Consider the following 9,683-nt stretch of genomic DNA (forward strand, 5'->3'; position numbering starts at 1 on the left):
ATTGTTGTAAACTTCTATCACTAATGTCTTTGCAAGCCTTCTAAATGCTCAAGAAGTTTTAATCCAATCTAACTTACAGATTGCAAGAAAATGCCATAAATCCACATTGATGTATCTTAACTGCCGCCTAAAAGTCCTCGACTTACCATACCAAAAATCACCTTATTTCAGCTGGTAGATCTCCAAATATTACAAAAATCCTAAACAACCCCAATCTGCTAACTTTCGATACTTCTTTATACTAATGGTCAAATATCTTCTATCTGTTCCGTCAAATTAATACAAACTTTTGCATACACTCGGCATATTCAACCCTCTAGAAACCTCTAAATTTCAACCGCAGAAGTTTTTTCCAATTTCACAAAACAGTCAAGAGTACCAATTTTAACTTTATTGCAAAAAAAATCCAAATCACCAATACAAACACTGACTTTCAGCAATGATTGCAAAAGTCCCCCCAAATCCTATAAAAATCCAGTCTTATACCTTTTCGAAGGAACTTGAAGCTCGTTCTCCAACCCCTCCCCCCTTCCTAAAAATCTCCCTTTTATTCTTTTCAGTTTAACTCCATGTGGTCCTATTTTTTTCTCACCCTGGACTTTGAATTGGAACAGTCGACAGTGCTTCTCCGAAATTCCTGTCTCTAAGAGGATCTTATCCCAAAAAGGACGTTTTTCTCGAAACAACATAGAGAACAAAACAGCTTGAGACAAAACTGAAGCCTCCTTTGTCGTATTACGTGCTTTCCTGCTCGAGAACGCGCCGGGCCTCTATCTGTAGAAGGTAGTATGGAGATTCGTCGATAGTCAAGCAGTCTATCAGTTTTGACTGCTGGAATATAAACGACTGCAATAATGTACCGTAAATCTATACGGATGCTCTTCGACTGCTTGTCGAAGTCCTTTTTGCCCCAGCCAAAAGGTCTCTAGATATTACAGAGAACCCCGAACAACCCAAACTGTTAATCTTCAATACTGCTTTGTACTTACGATCTTGTATCCACTGACTGTCTTGTTAGATTAATCCAATAAATTTCATTCACTCCGCATACTCAATCCTATAGACACCCTTTTAATCCTTCAATTACAGACATAACTTGATTTCACAAAACAGTCAAGAGTATTCAAACCCACTTCATTAAAAATCTCGATTCACCATTACAATACTGACTTCAGCAGCGATTGCCTCAGCCTTCCCAAAACTCTACGAAGAAGAAAAATCCAAATTCTCTGTCTTTCCTTCCCCGACCCGAAGCATGAAGCTCCTCTCTCTAATCCCTTTGATCTTCAAAAACCTCCAATGAAAACCGAACTAGTAACCTTGCAAAAGCTTGAAAACTAGCTCCCCCCGATTCCCAAAGAAAAAAAAAAAAAATCCCCCTCTTCAAAACTATATCCCCCCTAACCTTATCCTCTGAATTTCTTCAATCTTCTGTCTTAGATCCAAAATTGGCTCTCGCCGTCAAGCTTGGATCCAAAATTGGCTCTCGCCGTCAGAGCTTTCTCCTCCATTTTTACCTTTAAGAAATCCATCTATCGAAAACAATGTTCCCTGAAATGGCACACAGAACAGGACAGCCTGAAACAGAATCGAACCCCGTAATCGGGACCATATTGAGTCGCCCGACCAATTCAGGTCTCATATTGGATAAGAGTCCAGTAGTAACCTGGATGTTCCCGTAATTGGGTCAAATTGGTCCTCACGTCAGATTGGCTAAGATCCGTAGTAAGCCCTGGATTTCTCGTAATTAGACTGCATTGGGTTGACCGGCCAATTCAGGTCTCATATTGGATAAGAGGACCCGGATTGGATTCTTGAAATTGGATCCAATTGGCTCTTCGAACCCGTCGTGTGAATTGGTCCTTCTCTTCCTGTTGACTCCCGTTATTGGAATCGAATGGAGCATTTCAGTATGCCCCGGCTGACTGTAACAGAGTGACTGAACCTGACCACTCAGTATTTGTACTGGAGTTGGTCGATGCTCCCAATATTCGAGGTAACTGAATATTAATAAAATTCCCCTTTCTTTTTATTTTCACTGTATACTCGTGTTACAACACGACATCCACCCCCTCTGAACCTGTGCATCCTCCGGTATGTACCAATTTCCCAATTGCTGTTTGATTCAGAATATATTCTCTACGTATTTGTCCAGTTCGTCTTCGTCACCTTCATTATCCAAATCACTTTCATCTTCTTGCTGCGGAATCTCTATACCTTCATTAAGGTCTTCCATATTCATCTCTGTGTGTCTTCGTTTAAATATTTTTACTCGCTTCCCTGCAATTGGTATTTTCAATTTTGTACCATCTAACTCCCGTAACGAGTAAGTCGCATTATCATGAACTATTGTTACCACATATGGTCCAAACCAACGTTTTAAAAATTTCCGCAAAGTACTATGTTGATTATCCAGACTATTGTCATAAACAAGTACCCAGTCACCTTCCTCGATTGCTTTAGGTCTCAATCGATGTTGCTTATCGAATCGCACCTTGTTTTGTAACCTTGCTCTTTTTAACCTTTCCAATGCTATTTGCACATCTTTCGATCTTTGTTCCAATTATCAAATCCTAACAACCAGAAGTTCTTCTCTTGTCAATCCATCTTCCCATGGTAGCATACTCCAAGTAAGTATCTTTTCTTCAATCGGCATAATTGGTTTTCGACCTGTCATAAGTTCTACTGGCATATATCCTGTCACCGAACTATGTGTTGTTTGATCAGTCCATAATGCAAATGACAAAAGCTGTAGCCACTCTTTAACTTTCCCATTACAAGCTTTAACCAATGCTTTCACAATCGGTGGGTGACCGCGTTCGCTTTTTGCATTCCCTTCTGGATTATAAGCAGTAGTCAGTGATAGTTTAACTCCACATCTTTCAAAGAACTTACGAGCTTCTTGTGCATTTAATTCTCCACGATCTGCAGTGATTTTTCCTACGCACTCGTAACGGCAAATGACATCTTCGAGCAAAAACCTACAAATCCAGTCTGTAGATTTCGTCCTCAATGCTCTTCCTTCTACTTGATTTGATAAATCTTCACGAGCTAAAACCAAATATCTCATCTGCTATAATCCAGCTGGCATAATAACCAAATCAACAACCCATTTAAAATGAATAGCTAGAGGATATGTAGGATGAAGACCATCTCGGTGTCGGATATTAGAATACGATTGACAGATTTCACATGACTCTACAAATGAGAGCACATCTCGATACATATTTTTCTTCCAGTATCGTTCCTTGAGTTTAGCAAAAGTAGCCCAGATTCCTCTATGCCCTGCCCATAAACTATCATGAAACTCCTTTAATAATTTTAGTTTTTCTTCCCTTTTGCCTATCACTCGTTGTGGCATTCCAATTCCTTTCTTTGGTCTCTTCCCTAAGAATCCATCTCGAAGTAAAAATCCATATGCTTTTTTTCTTATTTGTTTGAATTTTTTTGTAGACCAATTCCCCTGCTTAGTCAAGGTATTCAAATAATGACCAATATCCAATAATTCTCCTTCATAAGATTCTTCAAGAAATAGCTTGTCTTCTCCGTTGAGATTTGATATTGAATAGAATTTCAATCCGACATCATCAATGTCTTCAACCATTTCGTCGTCCCTCTCGTATCTTGCTCGAGATAGCATGTCTGCTACTAAATTGTCCTTCACAGTGATATGCTTAAATTCTGGATTTAGTGACTTAATATAAGCAATCCATCTCAACATTACAATATCTGGCGTTGAACAGTTAATAATCATTCCAAGCAATGGCAAGCAATCTATTTCAATTACTACTACTGCCCCAATCAAATAGTCCTTTTCAGCTTTCATAGCCGAAACGACTCCCCAAAGTTCTCTTTTGACTTGCGAATATGCACGCTGACAAATACTTAAAACTTTAGCCCCAAATCGAACTGCAAATCTACTCCCATTTGATTCATCTTAACCCACAGTCCATCCAATGGCAATTGGACTAGCGTCTACAGTAAGAATCACTGGTCTATTGCACTTATAATCAACCTTCCTCAATATTAGAGGTGACATCAATAATTTCTTCAATCTTTGCATTGCCTGAATATGCCTTTCTTCCCATTTAAATCGGTAACCCTTGCGTAACAGTTCATATAATGGATCCGCTATGTGAGCAAAATGAAGGATCCAGATTCGATAAAATACACATGCACCCAAAAACCTGCGAACCTCTGTTAAAGAATCACAATCCCCTCTCATCCTTCCAATTGCATCAACTTTAATTAGATCTGGTTTTCTTCCGTAGGATCCACATAAATGTCCAACAATCACAACCTCTCGTACTCCAAATATGGACTTCATACACGATAATGTAAGATGAACTTCTCCAAGCCGAGTTAAAATCTTTTCACAATCTTATATATGATCAATAACATATTTGCGACACCCCCTCGTATCTAAAGTTTCATCCTTGTCTCCTTCTCTGCACCCTTTTATAGGAACATCATCCAGAAAAGGCATAGTCTTTTCCGGAATAAAATCTCTCAATACCTTATTCATGCCATTCATCATATGCGAAACTGAGTTGATCGCGCCTTGAGAAAGAGTGCACATTCTAACCAATCCAAGTGGTATCTTCATCGTTGTCATATCTCTACTTTCTTCGGCAAGTTGAAATTGATGATAACCTGAATACAAGTCACCCATTGAATAGATCGCCCTTCCTGCAAACGCCTCAGCAAATTCATCAACAATAGGTCCAATTCTTGCATTCCTGACAGTTACTGCATTCACCGGTTGCATATCTTGAATAAACCGTAGTGACCCATTCTTCTTAGGTACCGTAAACCATCGACTAGAATACGGCGCAAATGAAGGTTCCAATATTTTCATCTTTATCTTTTCTTTCAATAGTTCCACCAATTTAGGTAAATGTGCCCTCGGTACTAGAATCGGTCTTAGATTCCAAGGTACATGCGGTAAAGTGAAGATAACCATAGGTGTTATAATATTTGGATCCACACATCTAATTTCATGACATTTGAAGGCAAATGATCTATCTTATTTAGCCAACATCTTTTTGAAGCAAGTAATTTCCTCCGGCAATAAAGAACCATCAGAACCAATCTTCAATTCTTCAAAAGTCTCTTCAGTAAACTGATGTCCAATATTCATTGGATCTCTTAAACTTGCTTCTTTTGATGCTTCTCCCATTTGTTCTTTAGAATCCTCTGATAATGGTCCGGCAACAGGCTTTACCTTCTTATCTGCTGTTTTATATCTCGTCTCTACTATGACTTCTGGTGCTTGAAAAGATTCAAGCATGGTATAAACCTCTCTCAAATGAATCTCAACAATCTTATCATTATCCCCTAACCCAATAGATGTAATCAATTCCAATGAATCTTCTAGTCCATTTTCTTCATAAACATCCAAAATCCTCTCATCATCTTGCAATGTACCTATCTTGCGTAATTGTCCTTCAATATTATATAATCTTTTTCTTTCTTTTCTTTTAAAATCATCAACTTTCTTATACATGATATTTCCATTCTCCAATATACCAATAAAACTCGCATCAAAGACACCTTCATCTCGCGAGAGTACCTCCTCTTTTGTACCTTCATAATCTCGCTTTACAGTGGTACCTCCCCAAAATCCTTAAATCCTTCAACAATCTTTGGCAATGGTTTCTCCCTCAACCTATCTCGATTCCGTTCATGGTTAGGAGGTACTGTTAGAAATTGTACAGCTTTCCTCCCATCTTCGCTCCGTACCCTTGCATAAGTAGAACCATCGTCAAGTACCTTTGTTTCCATCCGTGTTGCCATGATATAAGGTTGTCCTAAAATCAACGGATAAGACGTTGTATCTTGAACGAAGAAATGTTGCTCCGTCGCAACATCCCCAATCCGAATTTTGACATCTGGACAAGCTTCATATAATTCGCCCCGTGTGTTATTAGCTGCTCGTATTGCCCATCCATGTTCCATATCAATTGGCCATTTTTGCTTCTTATAAAGATCTTTAGACATGAGATTTATTTCAGAACCATGGTCGACCAAAGCAACTATTGGTTCTTCTATATCTCCTACCTTCACCAATACCTCAGTAGTTGTCCTTGCTCAATACTTTCGAGTATAATGGCTCAAAGTTTCCATAGCCTTATCACTAGAATCTTTGAAATGTACTCGCTGATTATACCCATTCTTTTCATTTATTGATTGCTTGTAACCAATATCAACCTCTTCTTCATCTCTACATATTCTTGCATCAATAGCATGACTCATTCCAGTTTCGCCCATTAATTGCCTCTTTCGCTTAATGCTGTCAATGATAACATCATGAAACTCCTTCTTTGCAATTCCCAAGACTTCTTTCAATGTGAATTCTACCTTAGCGTTTAATATACGTTCTTCCAACACCCCTTTCAAATTTGTTGCCGCTTCAATGTCAGAAAGTAGCTTATAGGCAATTGATTTGCCCTTATCTTTTGTCTCTGTTGTTTTTTCTCCCAATGATGATGAGGTATCCTTTCCACGCAATTCTTGTGAAGGTGCCTCCCGAGCCTTGTCTCCTCGAATTTGCCTCTTAAAAGAATTTCCTTCTCTAGTATCATCAAAATTTCCTTGTCTCTTTTCTTCCATCAAAGCTTCATGTTGGCTCTTAGCAATATATGCATGAACTGAAAGAGACTCAACAGGATCCTCCCAACCTGTTCTACCTCGTATTGTAGCTGCAGTTCTCAGTAACGCTTCTCGAGGTAATTTTCCTTCTTGCATTGTAGAAACGGCAGAAGCCCAAAACTCACTAGTTTCCGTACTTCCACCAATTTCATCATCTACTCTAGCACCATAACTTGCACTTTCTCGTGCTACTGTTTCATGCTCTTTTAAGTAATCTTGAACCAATGCTCTCATTCCTCCCTTGCCAAAATTGGTTTGAAGAAGATCCTCTCTATTTTTCAATGCTATCTTCCCATCTTTCCAGCAATAAATTCTCTGCCGTATCATATTATTAAATTCATTGCAATCTTTTCTAGTGTGTGAAGCATCATCACACCAAATGCATCTTTGTACATATCCTTATTTTGAAACATTCTTCGAATTGTTTATAGAAGTATTCTCTTCAAGTCTTGCCAATTTGATTTGAAGATCTCGCATTCCTCGTATGATTTCTTCCATACCCATATCTGCTTTCTTTGACAAGGATGTCGAAGGTTGAACTGTAGGCATTGTTGGTGGTGTTGTACATACTGGAGCTTTGGGTGCTTGTACTGTTTTCGGAGTATTACTCCTATCCTTCCTCCTTTCTTTTTTTGTACGCAACTCCACCGCATCTTCAATGTTCTTCCACTTTATTGTCAATCCTTCATCTTCTTCTTTGTCTTCAAGAAGGGGTTCTAATTTCTCTTGCTATTCTGCATCAGCAGCTTGAAGAAATAGATCAACTTTGTTCGGCTCCAATGTCAATTTTTCTACCTTCGATAATTGAGAGTACTGCCTCTCAAATTCCCTTAGTAGCTCTGTTGCTTGCAAATTCTTATTGGGCCGTTCAATCCATCCCAAAAACAGCTTCTTAGTAACGCGATCAGCATCTTCTAAGAAATATTCGTCTTTCAATGCATGTGAAAAATTCTCCCATGAATTCCCATATCGATCCGTAATCGATGTAATGTGGTCTCTTATCTCTTGTATCGTGGCAAGTCCAAATAGTGCAACCATTTTCTTCTCAGAAACTCGATTTAATTCCATTTCACGAACATAACATCTTAAATACCTTGAAATATTCCTCCCATCAAATTGATCAATTTTATTGACCACTGCTTGCAATGCTTTGGTTGCCAAAGCTTCCTTTCGATCATTGCTTTGCTGTTGCTGCATTAACAATGAGAAAGCTTGAAACAAATTAGCAATAGACGGATCCATGTGCATATCTTGTCCTTTAGAAGACTCCCCACCAGAAACTCCTCCCAAAAATCCTTCCAAATTTTTATTTTCGTTTTCCATAAAATAAAGATAAAATCAACTAAAATCCAATACTACTTTCTACTTCAAGCTTTCACGTCGGATTCACCACTTTTTATCGTATTACGTACTTTCTTGCTCGAGAACGTGTTGGGCGTCTGGCTGTAGAAGGTAGTATGGAGATTCGTCGATAGTCAAGCAGTCTATCAGTTTTGACTGCTGGAATATAAATGACTGCAACAATGTACCGTAAATCTATACGGATGCTCTTCGAGTGCTTGTCGAAGTCCTTTTTTGTCCCAGCCAAAAGGTCTCTAGACGTTACAGAGAACCCCGAACAACCCAAATTGTTAATCTTCAATACCGCTTTGTACTTACGATCTTGTATCCACTGACTGTCTTGTTAGATTAACCCAATAAATTTCATTCACTCCGCATACTCAATCCTATAGACGCCCTTTTAATCCTTCAATCATAGACGTAACTCGATTTCACAAAACAGTCAAGAGTATTCAAACCCACTTCATTAAAAATCTCGATTCACCATTACAATACTGACTTCAGCAGCGATTGCCTCAGCCTTCCCAAAACTCTACGAAGAAGAAAAATCCAAATTCTCTGTCTTTCCTTCCCCGACCCGAAGCATGAAGCTCCTCTCTCTAATCCCTTTGATCTTCAAAAACCTCCAATGAAAACCGAACTAGTAACCTTGCAAAAGCTTGAAAACTAGCTCCCCCCGATTTCCAGAGAAAAAAAAAAAAAAACCCCCCTCTTCAAAACTATATCCCCCCTAACCTTATCCTCTGAATTTCTTCAATCTTCCATCTTAGATCCGAAATTGGCTCTCGCCGTCAAGCTTGGATCTGAAATTGGCTCTCACCGTCAGAGCTTTCTCCTCCGTTTTTACCTTTAAGAAATCCATCTATCGAAAACAACGTTCCCTGAAACGGCACAGAGAACAAGACAGCCTGAAACAGAATCGAACCCCATAATCGGGACCACATTGAGTCGCCTGATCAATTCAGGTCTCATATTGGATAAGAGTCCAGTAGTAAGCTGGATGTTCCCGTAGTTGGGTCAAATTGGTCCTCGCGTCGGATTGGCTAAGACCCGTAGTAAGACCTAGATTTTCCGTAATTGGGTTGACTGTCCAATTCAGGTCTCATATTGGATAAGAGGACCCGGATTGGATTCTCGAAATTGGATCCAATTGGCTCTTCGAATCCGTCGTGTGAATTGGTCCTTCTCTTCCTGCTGACTCCCGTTATTGGAATCGAACGGAGCATTTCAGTATGCCCCGGCTGACTGTAACGGAGTGACTGAACTTGACCACTCAGTATTTGCACTGGAGTTGGTCGATGCTCCCAATATTCGAGGTAACTGAATATTAATAAAATTCCCCTTTCTTTTTATTTTCACTGTATACTCGTGTTACAACACGACACCGTAATCAAGACCTCATTGGATTGCCCAATCAAGTCAGGTCCCATACCGGGTAAGAGGCTTGTAATAGGACCTAAATTGGGTGTTCCATAATTGGGTCAAATTGGCCCTTCACATCAAGTTCACTCAATTGTTGAATTGGTCTTTTCTCTTTTATTTGACTCTTAATAAGAATGGCTTGGACACATTCCACCCATTTACCGGAGAATCTTGAGGTCCTTGATTTATCTCTTTAATTTTTCCTTGGCTTTGGATCTACTGATCTCGTTTATTGAAATTGGACAGAGCAATACATTACTGATAAGTAT

This window comes from Physcomitrium patens, chromosome 12, assembly GCF_059467195.1.
Source record: "Physcomitrium patens ecotype Gransden chromosome 12, ASM5946719v1, whole genome shotgun sequence".
NCBI classification, from domain to species: domain Eukaryota; kingdom Viridiplantae; phylum Streptophyta; class Bryopsida; order Funariales; family Funariaceae; genus Physcomitrium; species Physcomitrium patens.